The following is a 20,343-nucleotide window of genomic DNA, read 5'->3' as shown; positions in this document are numbered from 1 at the left end:
GAGAGAGAGAAGCAGAGAGGATCTGAACTATGTTTACTGGATACATTAAAATGTTTATGTCCCACTTTCTGCTCCATAAAGTATGGCCCACAAGGCATCTCACAACCTCAGCAACAAGAAGTGCAGGATCATGAGCCAAGATACATCACAAAGCACAACAAGATCACCTAGTCCAGCCTTTTCCAAGTAGATACTCCCAGATGTGTTGGACTATAACTCCCACCATCCCCAGCCACAGCGCATCAATTTGGGGAAGACTGTCACAAGTTTTTCTGGGGATGTTTGAAGAAAATTGTTTCAAGCTCATGATTAAGGTCTGCATTTGGCTTTACTCTTGCCATTAATTTTGTATTGGCTACTATTTTCTTAATTGGATTTAGTGGCATTTTGTTGACATTTTAAGAATTTTGTAAGCCACTGAGAGAGGGCTCTTTTATTCTATATATGGCCTAGGATCTCTTTGAAGCAAATAAATGTGCTCACGCTCCAGACATCATAGCCTTCAACAAATGTGTGTGTATGTTGCGGGGGGGGGGGGGAACAACAGGAGGGCCAGATAAGGAGGTGTCACTCATAAGTTGTCAGCTCAGCAAATCAGGAGGCAGAAAGGAAAATCTCTTGGTTATTATTTATTTCTTTACTTATTCCTCCTGGCCTTCCCCCAAGGGGCAAAGAGTCACACATGTGGCTTCCTTCCCCATTCTGCACCTTATGTTATCTTTACCACAAACTTGTGAGGTCAGTCACACTGAAAAAGAATGGGAGAACCACGGACCCAGGGTGAACTTCATGGCAGAGTATACAATTGATCAAGAGCAGAGGAAGAGTTGCTGAGTTGCTGTTGTTGCTGGGCCATAACGTGTTAGGGTGGCTGCCACCCTCTTCCTCCTACCACTAGTCACACTTGCACAATGGTCAAAATGTGAACAGGGAAAAAGAAACTATCCTTTCTCACCACAAACTGATAATGGCCACCTGTTTCACACTAACTTTTAAGAATGGAGGCCCAGATTAATTACAGAAGATTTCAGCTCTTGTTTGAACCAGGCATACAGTGCTAAACTGTAATTTGAACCCACTTGAAGAGGGAATATACCAAATAACAGCAACCTGAATTATGGTAGCATTCAAGACTAGGTATACAGTGCACTCACAAGCATAGGAACAGCTGCTTGTGTGAAAAACAGCTGGTATGCATGCACCCACTTGATAGCAAGTGAGCATCCATTTTTCTCCTCATGAAGGCAATGATCCACTCACTGCAGGGAAAATAAAATGAACCCTGCAGGGGCTGCGTGTACATGCTGATTGCTGTCAGCTTATTTAAATCAATCTTTTATATGCATGCTGCACCAAGCCAGCAGCTTTTACGTAAGCAGTGATGGGAAAAAAGCAAAAACCAAACAGTGGGAATTTCTAGACTGCTTTCCACTGAAGAGTAAATGCCTCTCTTCTTCTCTAGCATAAGAGGCCAACATTCTCAACAACATGCACAAAATGAACTATAAGGACACCAGGGAAAGACGTTTCCCACACAAGTGGGAGGGATAATGCTTAGCTCATCCGCTGTCACCCCTGGGGAAGCTTGTGGATAGTTCAAATTCACAGAGGGTGTTACTGCCAACATTCTATATATGTTTATTCATAGACCCTGTAGATGTGAATGAAATTTACTCCCAAGTAAACATGCATGGAATTGCAACTTAAAATGACTTGATGACTCATAGCTAAACCATAACCCCTCCCCTAACTTGGTGTCTGCCATAGATTATTTTTGTTCCAACACTCTAGTCAAAGCACAGTTTCCAGACATTTTCACACGGAAGCTACTGATATAAATTTGTAGTAATATAACTAGAGCCTCTGTACTTGGAAAAAAGAAAAAAAATGCTAGTTTTCTAGAAGGCCTTATTTTCTTCCATAAGACAGGAAAGGGGGTTCAACTTGGTTTTGAAACAAAATGAGAATCTAGGAGAAGGCTAATGAGTTAGACATGCTGGGCTTCTGACATGTTGCTGAAGATTACCAACTTTTTAATTGGCTCTTTTAGTTACTCATTAATAGCCATCTGATATGCAGCAATATACCAGCTGGTAATATTTAGCTGCATGGTGTAAAAAGCTTTGCCACCAATTTCTGCATCTCAAATGGCACAAGAGCAGGCCAAGCCTTTTACTTTCTTGCTCCGTTGATTAAAGAGGGGGTGATTAATCTCACTCACCCACACAGCATAATAAATATTGTTGTGGGTCATCATGCTGCTCTGCTATTAGATCCTATTTTTGCTTGGCCACCAAAAATTGGTAATTAATGAGTCGTCAAGGTAACATATTACCTCAGCTACTTGCATAGCCAGTGCATGGAAACAGAAAACGGGAAATAGTCGTGAGCTCGATGTTCTGGGAAGATGTTCCACTGAACATGTGTTGAAACTGTGGGGGACACTGAGAGCTGTCAGTTCAACACTTGTACTGGATTATATTGCTAAGGGGGAGATCTTGTTGTCATCCCCTTTCCAGTGTTCCTACTTTCCCCACATTTACCAGTGATTTTCAATTGACAGCTTGGCAACTGTGCACAAATTAGTTCTTGCCACGTCACTTTGCATCTGTGTTACCAACCACACTTTACTCCCATTGACAGCTGAAATTGACAAGAACATCACCTAGGCAAGGTTACATGTATTGGGGAGGCACACATGTGTGCTGAACACCTCAGTTTTTTAAAAATGAAGGCATTTGTACACATTTCTGAGACTGAAAAATTAATTTGCAAAGTGAGTAATCTAGTGATGATTCCTCCTTGGTCATCAGAGGAGGAGCTGTTTGAGGGGCTTTGACCACTGCTGCCAGCAAGTTGCTAGCTACTCTCCAAAACATATGATGGAATTGCTCCTACATTTGGATGACATGACAACCTTTAATGGGTCAAACAGTCCCTAGAGCAATCTAGGAGTTATATGGGTGGCTTGTTGCACCAAAATAAACCACTTGATGGAAAGTGGGCTTTGACAAAACAACCCATTGTGACTAGTTATCCATGATGAGTTGCTGTATCATGCAAACTCAGTTATTGGCTGTACACTGAATGACAATGGTTCCCCTGAGCTTAAGACAGGAGTCCTTTCCAGATCCGTCTAGAGATACCAAGGATTGAAACTAGGCCCTCGACATGCAGGCACTTGCTCTACCATTGAACCATTGCTTTCTATTCTATTCTATTCTATTCTATTCTATTCTATTCTGGAAGTGTAGAATACTGATACCTCGTGCTTACATCATAGCAACATGTTGTAAAAGAGTCCCTGGGCTCAGAAATTTGCAATTTACAAATGTCCTTTCCCATTAGGCCATAGCACACTCAGCTTTAGTTTGTAAATCTTTTCTCTCCATAACATAAGGTTCTTTTAGAAGCAGGACAATAATATATTGTGTCAATGGCTACTTAGGCTAAGTGAGCACTCTATTGTGTTAGCGATAGCTTAGGGACTCTTTAATATGTAGATTATTGATGCAAAAATAGATCCAAAGGACTTGCTGTCACATTTTATTGTCTCAGTGCTATTGCTATGCCTGCAAAGGCAAGTCCTCACTGTATGACACAAGTACTAAAATGCTTGTTAAAAAGCTGTGGTTTTTTCAGTGTAGTTTCTTTCTTTTTGCTTTCTTTTTTAAAATAATACATATTACTGAAAAAGGACCAAGTACAGTCTTTGGTCTTGTCATCAACCTTTCTGTAAGATTGGCTGCAAGTGTTCTGTTGTTTTCTTTGAACTTTGGTCTACTACTCATATTATGGAATGACTGTTCTAAGGAGGGCTTGAAGATTGTTCAATTCTCAACTTCATCTCAAAATTGTAAGTCAGTCCTATTGCCATAATCACCTGGCGTGGCAGTTCAAGGCTGAACTGCTATTGCCCACTGGTAAAATTTGGCCCAACACCTTCAAGTTGCTAATCCCTACTTAGAACAAGGCGACTTAAAATGACAGGCATCTGATACATAGCATCAGTTTTCATAGCATCCTATAAAAGCATCCTGCCTTTTGGAGTGGGTTGTTTTTTGTTTTGTTTCCTGTCTCTTGCGTTAACTTAAATATTGACTTGGAATTAAATTCAAGGAAATAATAGCCTCCAAGGTGAGCAGTCTGTATGAACTAGAAGAACAAAGGAGCTTTGGTTTGAAGAATATTAAGGGAATAAAAATCAACTAAGTTAAAATTTGACAGTTTAAATTTCATTTCTGAATTCTTGATTTTTCTTGCGGGTTTTATCTTCTTACATTATTCAGGGGCTGTCCAAAAGATATTGGTTTAGAACAGGGCAACTTAGAAGGATTGTCATGGAAAAGCCAGTAATACAAAAGGATGATTGCATTTATTTCAAAAGGCTCTGAAGGATGATAACAATTATAACTAAAAATGTACAGGTGCTGTCATGTCTTCAGACAGAAAATTAAATGAATCTGACTTTGTTACATATATCTAAGTGAGGCATTTTAGTTTCTTTGGTTGATTGGAAATTAATGATGGTGTTGGCTTGCAAATACAGCTACAAACATTCCATGAATGATTCTTGTCAGATTGCTCCATAAGATGTCATGGTGTGATTTTATTACCACCCTGTGCTCAGTGCAGCAGAGGGTACCACAGTTGGGTTGTATGTATGTGTTTTAATAGCCAAGGTGTTTGGCTGTCTCATAGAATTGCTACAGCCATCTTTGGTGATTATTCTACTCTTTTGGCCGGATTTGGTTGCATTGCTTTTCACACAGATCAGGGAAGCATGATTCTGTACCACAAAACTTACTTTGCAGGTGGTGGTGAAGGGCCCTTCCAGAATTCATATTCTGATACATCGGTTCAGACTTTGCTTATCTGTGTAAGGTGGCTTTCAAATGCACAATGCAAGTGTGAAACAAGAGCCATACTATGGCAGGAGCATGCAGACGTGCTAGGATCTGATAGCAGGTACATCCGCACCAAGTAAATTCAATTTCTTTATGGTTCCCTTTGTGCTAGAGCTATCAGAGCACATCTGTCCTGCATTTAACAATGTATATGCAGTAGGAAAGGTACCACTTGCCACATGTCCCATTTCTTTCCATGGTTCTATTTCTTAACCTTCCCTGTTGTGAGCTAAAGGTACATGACTGTGATTTTGCCTGCATGCAAATGGGGAAGAGAGTGATCGATAGGTTCCAGGAGAGAAGTAAACTACAACAACTTCTCTCACTGCATTTGATAATGCAAGTATAAAGCCGCTTATGTGCTTTATTCCAGAATCAAATAAATGGTTCACGGGTCCTTTTAGAAGTTGTTTTCAAATCTGCAACCACTCACAATCATTTTAAAGGTACTTTATCACATATCGAAAAAAATGCCATCTTAGACACTTTTAATCCCCATTAATTTCAAACAAGTGAGTAACAGTGCAGTTCTATATTATATGAGACCTGCCTTCTAATTCTTCTAATGAATAATGTGATTTTAAATTGCTTAACTTGGCTGGATCTCACTCTATGGCTCCCTCTATTAATTTGGATTTAGACACTACAGCTAATATGAATAATATATTTTAACAAGCCCAACAAATATTTATTTATTATGCTTTTATTCACCCAGGAACAGAAGTTTCTTAGGTGGGTCATGAGAACTATATAATATAAAACCATGAAATATAATATAAAACCATGAAGACAAAAAGTTACAAAACAAAACCAAACAATATAGAAAGCCATAAAATCTAAAACACTAAATGCCTGGAGAAAAGACTGGTGCCAGAGAGAAAAAAAGATGGCATGTAAACCTTCCTGGCATTCCATAAATGGAGTCCTACAAAAGAGAAGGCCCTTTCTCTTCTAGCTACTGACTTGTGGTGGTACCCAGAGGAAGTCTCCTGCAGATAACCAGAGGGTCTTTTTTTTTTAACAATCACCTTTAATGTATAGAATACATAAATGGAAACCATGACAGAAGATAAACAGAAAGGAACCAAAGTATGTTTCTGCTCGTCTTTTAATTCCTTCAGTCTTCTAATGGCAGATTTCACTGTCACTGCTGAAGTGGTATTGTACATCCAGACATCACCAGCCACTGTTTTCATACAAGAACCACAATGCCAGGTACTCAGTGCTGTCCTCTTCATTCTTGTCATGCCACAGAAGGAGCAGGTGTATTTGGCATGGTGGCTAATTTCAATCTTCTTCACCATTTTCCTCAGGGATGCTCCGTATCAGGTACCATATTTACCTACAATCCCAACCTTCTTGGTGCGCTTGGCAATCCTGATTCTCCCAGGAGCCTGCAGAAAGAAAGGGAGAAAGTGAGATAACCAAAGGGTCTGAGGAAGTGCATATGGAAAGGAATGTTCCCCAAGAAACAGTGATTCCAAGCCATTTAAGGTTTTATGGATCAACAGGATCACTTTTTACTGGACTTGGAAAAAGACTAGAAACCAGGGTAGCTGATAGAGCACTTGAGCCTAACATCTCTATTCTGAACTAACCAGAGTTTCCTAGACTGCTTTCCTAGCTCCACCTAGAGTGCATTGAAGTAATTTAATGAATGGTTACCAGAGTTTTGGTAACTGTGGCCAGACCATCTCTGTCCAGATAGGATCACAGCTGCTACATCTAAGCAGATAGCCAGCACTCCTTGCCACTGAGGCATAAGGTGGCAATGATAGATATGAAGCACCTCCAAGCTGCACACCTGATCTTTTTGGAGAGAGTATGCTGCACAGGTTAAACACCCATCACTTGTGCAGAGGAGCCATCTGCTAACATGTCTGGATTAAACTACTACATAGAAGGTAGAAGAAGGATTTCATAACTTATTACTTCAAGATTTCTTTCTTTCTTTCTTTCTTTCTTTCTTTCTTTCTTTCTTTCTTTCTTTCTTTCAGATTTTGTCTATTTTTACCTTGTTTTGCTCTCCTATCAACTATGCAAGCAAGAATTAGCAATGCACTTTTGGATTTTAATAAACATTTCATATTAATGCACACAAACATATTCAGTCTATGATAAGACACAGCTAGCATTTTCTTGCCATTTGTTTGTTTATTTAGCAATTTAATGCTGTGCTGTTCATCACAGATATCCACACTAGCTTCTGATACAGCTTAGGATACTGCTTTCCACCACATGATAAACACAATCTTGTTGTTCAGCCTTGAGTATGTCCCTTCTAGTAGCCATCTATGTATTAAAAGCTTTCTGCTCAATTAACCTTCCCCCACTCTACTGGACAAATACATCATGCTGGTCCATGCTGATCTTCCATTATACAAATTCCATCTATATGCCCTTAAATAATGCAATAAAAGTGAGTTATAATTTTCATTTTTAATGGAATGTGTGTAACAAATTAATCAACTAATTGGTGTGGAGGCAGATAAACTCTTAAATATGATTCACCACAAAAGCTAAAAATAAACAGTTGCCTCTTTGGATGAAAGCAGGGGTGGGGGAGGGAAGGAAGGTGAGGGTATTGGGAGAGCCTTAAAAATAAAGGGTAGTAACTTAGCTATAAGGCAGAGTTACAGAAAAGATAACTGTAAGACCAACATTATGTGATTTGAGATAAATGGTCTGAGATTAGATCCATAAGTGGAGACTCTAGAGAAACTGGCTTCAGTTCTTTTTTACCTGACCACTGACTGACTTCTTGCTCAACCCAAGTTATGTTATTTTAGGTTTGATTCATCTGACTGAGAAACAAATGCATTAAATGCTTGTTGTACTTAGAAGAGATACATGGGTTACATTTTCAAAGCTTCTTAGAGCCTAAGTATACATGATGCTTAATGTGTCATTTAACATGCAGTTTTTAAAAATGCAGATTGCATCAACTTTTAAGGAAGGAGGATCGATAATTTATGGGATCAGAACTGGCACTGAGAGGGAAGCTAATCTTTTCTTCCCCTGCTGTAGCCTTGAGGAAAATCCCTCCTCTGAAGCAGGTATTTGCATTTGGAGAAATCCCCCATTGGCACCAATTTAATAGCTCATGTCAGTATTCTTGTGAGCAGCCTAACATAGGTGGTGGGAATTCATTCACACAATTTCACAGATCAGCTTCTGTGAGGTGGATGTGCTCTGAATTCTCTGCCCAGAAAAGCTGATCTGTGAAATTCAGGAGCTCCCACCTAATATGTTAGCCTGCTCATCAAGCAAGATGCACAAGCTGTTAAATATGCAAGTAAGCCACTCACAATCATCGATTTATGTTAACCCTATAGCTAGAAACTGGTGTGTTGCCACAGTGGCTGAAGACTTATGACCAAACTAGATGATAAGTCATGTTCTTCCATTTCCATATCTCATACCAAAGTAGTTCTTCTTACAGGGACTATAGAAGGTGTGTTTTCTCCACCAGGTCCCATCCAGCATTTCTCTAGAATACGGGTGTCTTACTTGCTCTGGTAAATCCTAGGCATATGAAGGTCTGTGGCAAAAAGCAGGGCATCAAGGAACCCTAAGAATTCTTAACATCTTTATTAAGCTACCATTCTCAGGATCTTTTCTTGTGAGAAATGAAACAAACAGGTATAAAACCAGTATGAGAATGCAGTGTAGATAAAGGCTTACTACGACCCTATTTCCTTAATAATTGGGAATTGGAAATAGTGTATATGCAAGAGAAATCTGGGAAGAGTGGAGGGAATAACATGCATAAATAACATGGGCCAGAACCAAAGCAATGGTTGCTTTTTAAATGCCTCGAGGCCCCAGTATGAGGCTAGCATCCCACTCAGTTCTATCCATACATCTGAATCACTCAGACCTGGAAAATCTATCATGCAGAGGAAGACCCATGCTGCAGATGGAAAAAGAACCCAACAGATATTCATTCTTTCACTCACCTGCAAAGATCGACAGAATACAGGAGATTCCCCAAGGGCTGCCTTGACTGTAGAATTATTCTGACCATTTTCAGAACTCAGTTATAAAGCACCTTTTTGTTGTTGAAACTGGCACAAAATAAGCAAAGCCAAAGAAGGAACATGACAGATGAATAAAAAAGGAAGAATGTGTTGGGCCAGGAAGTAGGAGTGATGGAGGAACATTGAGACAACTGCCCCTCCCCCCCCAAAAAAAGTTCCAAATAAAAGCAAGACCTTCACTGGCAAAAGCAGATTCTACTTCAGATTAAATTTTCATGCTAATCTTAAATAATATATCTGGCACCTAGATATTTTATAGCAATGAAAGATAGATGGAAAAGCTCAGGTTTAAATGAGGAAGAGTACCTGCATGAATGCTCCAGGATTCTGCAGCTCCACAAAAGTAAAACAAACAAACAAACAAACCCTGCATTCAAAGGCAGATTTTCTTGTTACGTTTGCTTTTAATTTTTTTTCCTGTGTAACTCAATACAGAATTTACTGACATTTCCAGGAATTTACTGCAAGTCTTTTAGTTTTAGAAAAACAACAAAGTTTGTATTGCTTTGAGAGTGTAAGTAAAAATGGATTGACATAAAGTGTCTGTACAGTGGTACCTCGACTCACGAATGCCTCAGTTCATGACCAAATCAGGTTGCGAACACAAATTTCAGAAAAATTTTGCCACAGGTTGTGAACGCCACATCAGGTAATGATCGCGATCGCGCCTGTCTTCCTTGCACAGACATGATCGCGGTCATGCTCGGGGAGGGGGGAGATGGCCATGACTGTGCTCGGGGGGGAGATGGCCATGATCATGCTCGTGGGGGGGGGGGGGGAGATGGCTGCAATTGCGCCTGTCTTTCCTTCCTGAGTGTGACTGTGATCATGCCCATCTATGGCCATGATCACAGTCGCACTCATGCAGGGAAAACAGGTGCAATCGCGATCGTGCTCAATGGGGGACGGGGGATGGCTGCGATCTTTGTTGTACTTTGTTACTTTGTTGTTCTTTGTCACTTAGTTTTTGTTTCAAATTTTTGTATGGTTACAGAACGGGTTAACCTTATTTACATAAAACCTTATGGCAAGTCCAGGAGAAAAACAGGTGTACATATGTGTAGGAAAGAACCATCAGCAGATGAATGGCTTGCCTCCCATTCTCATCTGCCCACACCTTGATTTATAGGGATTCTGCAATCTGACCTTGCCAAAGGTCTGCCTCCATCAACTTGGGCTTGGCTCAGTTCAACCTACCTTACCATGTCTCAGGTAGGTGAAACAAGGAATTCTTCAGCCAAGTTCTTCTCTTACACACTTCAATAGGCTTGGCTTGTGGCTTGACTTGTGCAGTGGAATCAGCAGTTGTGGAACATAGAGTCATGGTTGTTATTCATTGTGCAGTTCTCTTTCTCTCTCTTGTGGAAGAATATACAGGTGTGTGTGTTATGAGGGGGATGTCCTTGCTGGGATGACCAGGGGTACAGCTTGGGAGTCTCAGGTTCTATTAATACTCAGGTTCTAACTCTCAGGTTCTATTAATTGCCAACTGACTACCCTTGCATTAATATTTTAGGAGCACACTCTTATTGAAGTACTAATTTAAAACAAACAAAACTATCCACAAAGAGCATTAATTGTTATGTTTAAGCAGCACTGAACAAAGCACTAGATGATTCAGAATGCAGTTTCATGCAGCTGCAACAGAATATCGATTGTTTCTGAAAAGCTTATTCTCCAAACCACATCAGGGAATGGTGGCCTTGGGAAAAAGGCTTATGGCTGATATCCAAGAGCATCCAACATGGGTCAGCCACTGGTTGTGTACGCCCACTGTGTGCTGAGCCAGTTTTATGTGTGTTTATGCTTGCACACTTGATTCAGCTTCGGGCAGTGGGTATGAAATTCCTTGTTTTCCAGACATCATGCAATTCATTGACAGAAGGCATCAGTGGAAGGGGATGAAAGTTATTTAGGTGGAATAGGCTTACTGTTTCTCAGTATAATTAGTCTGGGCATCACTTTCTGTAAACATTAGAACAATGGAACATTTTGACCGCAATCCTGTATTTGTTTGTCTGTGAGTAAGTTCCGTTCAACTTAGTGTTACTTGTGAATAGATATTTATTTATTAAATTCATAGATATTTATTAAATTTGTATAAAAGCCATCCATTAACATATGTACAGATGTGTACGGTTAGTGTCTGAATCTGGATTGTGTTATTTTCTTCATCTGAACTCCTAAGGTATAGGTTTTCAACCATATGAACTGAATAGGACTCACACTATTTACTTAAGCAGAACTTCTCTGAATTAATAGTTGCAGAAAATTCCTGTGCTAGGAAAATAGCATAAGTAAGAAAGACCTTCTTTTTTTCCAACAACCTCCTTCTATCCCCATTTGACTAGAAGACTGTTTGGGTTTGAGTGCTTGATCATCTCACTGCAAGCTTTTTAAAAGCCACATTTAAACAGAATAAAGTGATGTTGAAGGGGTTTGGAAAGGAAGTCTGTATGAGAAGCTTTCCATTCCCTAAGGAAAGTGCCTCTCTGCCTGCCTGGTCCATCCAAATATACTCTTTACAGGTGTTGCTATTTTTAGAGGCGTAGGGAGAACTGGTTTGAGTCACATTTAAAGTGAAAGAAATTAATCTTCCAGCAAAACAATTGGCATTATTAAAACCCAAGAGGTTTTAAACCTTTGGATTTAATACCAAAGAGAATTTGCTAGAGAATTCACTAAAGTGCAAGGAAGGAAGGGCTTGCTTCTCACCCCCGCCTATATCAACTCTAATTTAGGATTCGGAAAATTAAATATCACATAAACACACGTACAAGTTTGGCAAGTGCTGACTTTGTTCAACCTACAGCCCTATAACATCTACCTGGAGATAGAAATGTATGTATAAAATATATCCTATTGCATTTAGGGGAAGAAATGCATTTGATTTACATTTTAATACAAAATGACCTGGTTTGCAATTCTCAGACTAATACAAGAAAAGAACACAATTATTCTTCATTTTTGTACTTTTATACAGTGCAGTTCCCTGATCTGTGCAAAGCTTTGCACATTAGGGAAAATTGTGTACAAAATGTAGATAACAGAGAAAAATCATGTACAAAACTGTATATTAGAAGAAATACATACAAAAGTGTGTACACATCTTCAACATGACTTTTTTCCAGCAATTTCACAGTCGGATTGGAAATGGAATAGAACAGATTTATGTTTCAAATAATTAGAAAGTTTGTAGAAAGCAGAACAGATTACTTCATCCTCGATTGCAGGTAGTTTTCACTCTATCAAATGGTGATAGAAAGATTAACACTTTCACACCTGCTCAGAAATCAAGAAAGAGATCCAGGTTCTAGTGCCCACTTGGCTATGAAGCTTACATTAAGACTTCGGGCAGTCACTGACTTCTAGTCTACCCTACCTAGTAAGGTTGCTAAAGGATAAAAAGGGAAGGAGTATCCTGTTGGTCTCCTTAGGTCTGTTGAAGGAGGGGGAAAGAAGGGCTATAAATCCAATATATAAATATTTTCCTTAGACATTCCAGGATAAAACAGAGTGCATAGGAAGAGGTAAGGAAACTTTCCCCAAAAGGTAGTACATATAATCTCTTGGAAGCTAGTCCCCTGAATCCATCTAAAACAACTAATCTGGAGCAATATTGCTGTCACTGGGATAGCCTGGCCATTTTTATTCCTCTGCCAAAAGGTAATGAAGATTTTACCAGACATCAAATACAAGCATGCATATAACTGATGAGGTCATTACTGTATCACACATCCGCAACTGGTGTGTGGTGAAATCCAAGCTACCCTAGACTGAGAGACATCATCACAAGGTAGCTTTATGCTTTTTTAATGCACTCAGACAACTAGTTTACCAAATGGTCATCTGCACACTGCCATTATCAATGGTCATCACTTCATGCTTTCAGTCCGATCACCACAGGATCTGAGCTGACTGTTTTGTATGGAAACACTGCTATTTGTGTGGTTCCCTTCCACCAACAATTTGGGTGGGGATGAGTTTCCATACTTTTTTCACCTTATACTGTGAGTTGTTGAGTTGAAGGGTTCTTTCTTCTTTCCACCAGCCTTGAGTGTGTGGACAATCCTGTGCTTAGCTTTGAAATCTGTAGAAGTATAAAGCCAAAATTTGCAGCGAAGTGTTATAAATAATGTATCATGCCCACTTGTGGATTCTGGTGTAGTTGCAGTTGATTTGATTAACGGAGGCTTTAAAAATAAATAATACGTTCTTTTTAAAAAGTCAGGATATTTTGAGAGAATGACTAAGCAGTCTTGGAGTGTATGAAATTTGTTTAAGTGTTAATAGGTTGATTGCTGAGTTAGAGCCTGCCATCTTTTTACTAGGGATTGATTGACTGGTGCTGCAGGTCTTTCACACTTGACGCTTGGATTTGACTTGAAAATTCTGCCAAGTCTTTTACTCTGAAATTTATCTTAATTAGATCTGAAAGACCTGCCACAGCAGAATAGTCACACCGATTAAAATGAAAAACAGGAGAAATTACTGATCAAATTAATCATAATGTTGGGTTACAGCTGTAGGTCTGATGTAATTTGCCACTCCAGTGAGTTACATCGGCCCAGGCACAGGAGAAAGAGCTGGTTTTACGCTGATCCATAACACCAGCCAGCTTCGGGCAGCCCATCAGGACGCTTATTCTATTCGTTCTTTTAGCTTAGTCTGACCTTAGTGCAGCAACTAGAAACAAATAAGGCCAAAATAAATAAAATGAAATGGAGGGAAGGAAGGAAGGAAGGAAGAAAATATCCCTTTATCACCATGATCATTCTATCCATATGAAATGTGTGATTTTTTTCTTCTTTTACACACACAATATGCCCATGTATTTGCCTATATACGTACGCACCATAAACACACACGGAAAAAGATCAAAAGGCAGCAATGACGATCTGTGTGGCCAACATTTTTTGTTTAAAAAACCCAACAACTTCCTTTTGGAAACAAAGCTTTTAAACTAGTGGTGAGTACTATAAATGGATACAACAGCACATGAGAGAAGGGGAGCCCTCTGAAAGATAATAGATCAATAATTAGATCTGACATCTCATCTAGCTGGTTGATCTGAAGATTCATTTTGAAACCATAGAACTGTCATGTACTTCATCATGGTATAAAGTAGCCTGGAAAGATCATGGGAGAGCTCCAGGGAAGTCATTAGGTGTATGAATAATCCAAGAGGTACCAGGAAATGTTTGCTTAAATTTCATGTAAATATTCATCTATAGTAAAGGAGGGAATCGCCACAGGCATTTAATTGAGTCTCCTCTTCCCTCCCCTCAGGAAGCCTCAGCTGGGTGTGCTATTGCTGAGCCATACCTAATAGCTGGAGGCCTGCCTGCATCTCACATACATATAAGTCCAGTGACCCACACATTTCAAAGGGCTTAGTATGCAAGAAATGTGCGTCATTTGGGAGTTGCAACAGAAAATGATAAATACAGTACAGACATTTATCTCAGAATGAAACTTGGTTTGCAGAATTACATGGCCACAGATGTATCTCTGCCATTCATGGGCCCTTTTCCAGGGTGGAGCAGTCATTGCTGGAATTGCCCTTAGTGCTGTAGCAAGTTTAGTGTACTTGACTGCTGCCTGGTTGCTCCATTAAATGCTTCAAATTATACAAAGTTTCATGTTCGGAAAATTCTCTTGACATGGCTTCTCAAAATTATCCACCCTATTTATGAGCAGACCATTTCACCAGGGGGAGAAAATTGGCCAACAGTTTTGCAAAGGTGGGGTTCACCATTAACACAGCATCCCTGATAGTTCCTAACGGTTTTTGGGTTTTGCGCTCCCACTAAGTGTCAAAAACCGCAATTGTGTTATCAGCCTGGCCACCGTTTTTCATCTTTCATAAATCCTCATACCTAGCATCATTCTAAGAATTGTGGGTAGAGGGAAGGGAAGCTTTCCACCATAGATAAAAGATGGATAAAATTTAGAAAAGATGCAAAGTGGTCCTTTATTTCTGCAGACTGGTAAGAAATTCTCTTCCGAGAAATTCTGACCTGATCTAGTTGTCTTTCTTCATGGTTCATAGTCTCTTCCAGAGCTTTCCAAACATTAAGTTTCTGAGAGGTGGTTAGGAATATGTCTCATCTGTAATGTTGCAGGTGTGTGTGGTAGCTGGGGAAATTCTGTGTCCAGCCCTGGTAAGAAGTGGTGTGCCAAAATATGTCCTTGAATTTTCCCAACATTCTCTTTCCCTGTAAAAGAAGCTTTTGTTTTCTGCCTCATCCTTTGGGTGCATTAGATTTTCTTTGAAAAGTAAACTGGTGGTGGTAGTTTTGAGCTTAACTGGTCACTGCTGTTAACATGTCTCTCCATTGCTCTTCAGCCTCCCTAGCTGCCTGCATTTCTGGCCCAGAAAAGCACTTTACAGAAAAAATATACTTCATAAAGTATATACTTCATAAAATATACTTCTTTTCCTGGACTTTAATTGGCGTGGGAAGTCAGGGAGAGCACAGGCTGCTGGAGAGGTTGTTGTATAACAAAAAGCTGTTTACTCACAAATGCTTTTCCTAAGTAAGGCAGTCATAGCAACCTCCACTCATGAGGGCTTTAACAAACTTTTCTTCTCCTTTAAACTTCTTTTTGAAAGAAATCTGTTTAGTATAAAATTGAATAAGAATAATGGAATACATTTTTGGCACAGTACTACTTTGTTTCACTGTGGGCTGAAGGAACTAAAATAGAACAGTCTATGAAAGTGAAGTCTATACTGCCATGCACTTAGGGTTTTTCTACACATGGAATTTATTTTGTGCTCATGATCTCTCACTCCTGTCCCTGCCCTCCCCGGAATCCTGCACACAGCAGTGCCTTAAAGAAGCTGTAGAGAAGCCCTTAAAGATAGTTCTCTCTGCACTTGTTGGATGGCTGAGAGCTGATGTTTGGTTCACCTGAAATTCCCTTCAGAGGCACAGAGAGTGTCACAATTGAAAAGCATGTATCTGACTTTAGACATTAAAGGGATCCATAAAACACACCCATGCATCCAAATTGTGAATGCAGATTTTTTAAAAAGGATGAAAAACGAAACAAAATAGTAATAGTATCTTATGTCTATAGTTCTTGAGTGCTCCAAGTGTATCACACATATTATCCCAGCAACCCTTATATATAATATTCTAACTCCCATATTGCAGGCCAAGATGATAGCTTGCCAGAACCTGCCTGGTATCTGCACAATCAGAGCAGAGCAGGGGATTTGAACTCTAAGCAAGTTCTGAATAAATATACAAGTCAGCTCTTCTGTAGTCAGCATTTAGCTCTCATTTGCCATTGAGGCTACCTAGGCAGGATTTCACCCAAACTTCCATATGCTGTATTGTATCAAAGAAGTGAATCGGTTGAAGCTTTTTCATATATATACTTTTCCTTCCTCTTTTATTCAGCTTCTTTTGCAGCTCATCCCATTCAATGGGTTCACCAACCCCCTCTATGTAGGCTGGAGGGAGTTGTTTTGGGGGAGAGGAGTGGGGATGCCTGCTTTCAACAGCCCAGTTGAACACAACAAGGAAAGAAGTGGTGGTCTGGCTAACAGTGGGAAGGTATTTTTGCAAGCCATTGCAAAAAACCTAAGGAAGATGTGCACTATTGAACTGAATTGCAGAAGGCAGGAAGACTTTTAAAAAAGCTAAAAATATTTTAAAGATATAAAGGAAGAAACTCAATGGCGGAGCATATGTTCTGCATGCAAAAGACTCCACATTCAATCTCCACATACAGTGGAGAAAGATAGGGCCTGGAAGCTCTAAAGAGCTGCTTCCCATCTCTGTAGAGAAGACTGAACTAGGTATATATGTTTCTTTTGCAGTAATTTTTCCATGCATGTTCCACACTTGCTGATTCAGAACAACTGTCCAATACACAAGCGTGATATTTGCATAACCATATTTACATACAGTGCTCAAAATCACAGTAGCTGGAATAAGAAAGCCAAATCAGTTTTCCCCCCACCTACCTAGCTGAAAGCTCACTTTTTATCACAAGAATTTACCAAAATTTGCACATTTCTTCATCTTTGGGATAGAAGGAATTTGAGAGGTTTTTTTAAGCAGATGTATGAGAAAGCAAAACTGATGGATTCATTTATCCATAGTCGCACTAACAAGGTACTTCTATTTCAGTCAATGGTAGCAGCATCAGACAAAATAGTGGAAAGAAGGAGGAATTCTAAGGAGATGGATCTTACCCTTGTCATATTTCTGAAAGAGATTTGAGCAAAAGTTTCGGAAAGAGAAATAATGGTATATTTTGCATTAACACTTCATCCCGAATGTGTTCTTTCTGAAATAGCTCCTATTTTAACATTCCAAAAAACAAGCTTGGGACAGTAATCTCGTTTTAATTTCCAATTTATGGATTGATTATAATTTATATGTGAAAAGCACCTTTTATTCAAGTAATCACAGGGCTTTAGTAATGATGCTGGGTGGTAGGATGGCACTTAATCCCTTTAGCCACATCGTCTGGTGCTGCTTACAAACCAAGTCCAGGACAGTATTCAGGGGCCAGAAACACTCCACTGATGAAGAACATTTGCATTCTCTCTATCAGCAACAGTTCCTCTTCACAAAGACAAAAGAAAACCAAGAACCCTCAGGGAACTGGGTATTAACACAGTTCACAGGACATTCTCCTTAGGTGGCCATTTCCAAACTGAATAGAAAGACATAACTATGGAAGTAACTAAGGAAACACGATGAGGCACTAATTTGTTTTGCAAGTATTAATATTTTTGAAGTTTCTCTCAGGAGCTGATCACTGTGCTTTCAAATGTGCTAATGAAAGGTTTTCCTAAAGTTAATTTTCCCACTCCTAATACAATAAACAAATTTACTTTTACACTTGAAAAAATCCATCCATACTAAAGAGAATCAGTGGCTTAATCCTAAAATTAAAGGTTATTGCATGCAAGAGAAAATAATTACATGCTCAAAATATGGAAAAAAAAGAAAACTTTCTTTTAATATGTAGGTATTTGTATAATTAAAGACTAATCAAGCATGAAGGCTGCTGACTAAACCAGAAAATGAGATTGTTGGCAAGCAATATTGCAATGTAAATGCCATTTTTGTTTAAGTACTAAAAAGCTGGAGGAATGATATCCTGAAGAGATTAAAAGCAAACAGCATTGATAATAAATATTTATCAGATTTCAAATGCAACATGATATTTTACATGCAAAATGTATTTGCACTGAACTGTTCAGTCTTTTTTCAGGGTCTGTTAACACCTTTGCTTTTAAAAGTGTGGAAAAGGCAATGCTTTATCCATCTCCTTACTACAGGGTCTAACACTACCCTAATATGTAAGTGTTATAGTAGCCAAAAGGACTGGCTACAGGAAAGACGTGGATATGTTTTACTTCCTATCTGCAGTCTATGAAAGCAGTATATGATCAGTGGTGGATTGTCTCTCAGCAAATTCTTTCCACCTTTCTAAGCACGCCATGCCCTCCACCAAACAAGGGATTAAACAGAAAGCTATGCTGAAACCAGAATAGCCTTAACAAACTGGATAAACCTAGAGCTCATTAAACTGTAATTCTATTCCATTTACCTGAGAATTAGACCTGTGGAACTCAATAAGACTTACTTTTGGGTAGGATGGCACTTGTTTCTGTGTGTGTTCATGAAGTGATAGCTCTTCATCCTATATTTATAACCAAGAATTTAGTGGACTTCACATGTTATTGTGGCACTAGCTTTCATGAAGAATATAGCTGCCAGATAACAGAGCTACCCTTCTGGAGTTTATCCTGCAATCTTTAACAGTGGGAACTAGGTTGACTTAGTTTTGTGAACACTGAGTTATGGAATCAAGTGACTGGATCAAATGAAAGGGATAAGCACATGCAAGCTGGTAGCATAATCAACACAGTGCAAGGTCTCTTGCTGCCCAAGGGAGGGAAACATGCCATCTTTTCCTGCAGGCTGCACCACCTAGTTTTCCTTACCAGATGTGGAGCTTTCACACACATTTAGCCAGGTTCCATGAAATTCTGGCCAGCAAGATCCTTGTGGCATCTGCTTCTGTCCATGGTAGCAGCAAAGGTCAGGGGAAACGGAGGCCAGGTGGCTGCCTTAGAGAACCCTGCCAGCTGCTTTCTTAGTGCCACAAAGACCATGTGGGAGAATGGCTGGCAGAGCTCCCCAAAGCACCCAGTAAAGGCACTGGTGGGTTGTCCTAGTAGAGGTGGAGGGAGTAGTGCAATTCACACTTCTACTTTCCAGCTGATGTGAGATTCTCAGTCTGCCACTTGATAGAACCAGCCATCACCACGATCTGCTGAAGAACATTTAAACACGAACCAATCCATTTATTTAAAGCTCAAAATGAAAACTTTTACCTTCAGAGCTCATACATAAAGCAGGTAAATAAAAACAGCCTTTGGAAAATATAGGTGCTTCCCTCATTTCTTAACACAGCATCATTCTGGTCTGGTTAAGACAAAGAAAAGAGATGTCCTCCACCCTTTTCACAGTTGGGATGCCACAGTGGAATGCAGTCAAGGTTTGCTCGTGGAAGAGGTACTCCATGTATGCATTCCTCTTGTTGGATGAGAGTAATAAAAGACATCTCAAACTAAATGCCATGTCATAGAATGATTCCTCTCGAAGAACGTATTAATAGGCTACATGTGTATGTGCAAATTGTAGCCATTTAGCAAAATCAGATTTTAAACTGAGTTACCCCTGCGCAATGCCTTTATATGGGCTTGTGTAAATTAGTCTGAGTCTCCAAACGGGAAGGTTGCATTGAGATGGCCAGATCAATTTAGATACCATTTAAGTAAATTGCTGCAGTACCTGTGCCAAATGCTCCAAATTAACTATTCTTTAAAAACATGGAGCACGTAAATGCACAAACATGTCAGAACACCAGAGAGATGGCATTTTAAGCAGCACTAATCTATTCCTCAATGTCTTCTACCACTGACTGTCTTCATAGATTGGTGCACCAAAAGCAAGTTATTAAAAACATGAAGCTTTTTTTCATGGGGACGGGATGGGGAATCTTTAGACATCCACAGTGTGTCAGATCCCAATGACAGGTATGGGGCAGCCGATATTTTCAGCCACTTCATGTTAGAACATGAAATTACACAAGGCTCATTCTAGACTCATTTCTTTCTATGGAAGAGGGTCTGAGAGGATTTCAGATGGCAATTCTGCCTAAGCTCCACTACAAAAGGAATCTTTAAGCCACGGATGGGCACCTTCATCTGGGAACAGGGATACTCCCTGGTCAAACTGTTTCCAGCCCAGATGTAGATGCACACTTTCTAAGGAAGCCATGTGCACACAAATAACTGTGTATTAAAGAAGAGATGCCAATGGAATCAGAACTTCTCTGGCCTGCTTCTGAGTGAA

At 39.6% G+C, this 20,343-nt stretch overlaps 1 protein-coding gene and 1 pseudogene across 2 annotated transcripts in view; one reads left to right on the top strand and one right to left on the bottom strand.

Annotated features, from left to right (window-relative positions):
* Window positions 1-20,343, top strand: part of POU6F2 (POU class 6 homeobox 2) — a 322,643-nt gene that overhangs the window by 237,939 nt on the left and 64,361 nt on the right. The gene's annotated exons all lie outside the window — the stretch shown is intronic.
* LOC123017543 lies at window positions 5,744-8,221 on the bottom strand (annotated as a pseudogene).

Source organism: Varanus komodoensis, unplaced genomic scaffold (assembly GCF_004798865.1).
Source record: "Varanus komodoensis strain SLA01 unplaced genomic scaffold, ASM479886v1 scaffold10, whole genome shotgun sequence".
Taxonomy (NCBI): domain Eukaryota; kingdom Metazoa; phylum Chordata; class Lepidosauria; order Squamata; family Varanidae; genus Varanus; species Varanus komodoensis.
Note: the sequence above shows the minus strand (reverse complement) of the source record. Positions and strands in the feature narration are given on the sequence as shown.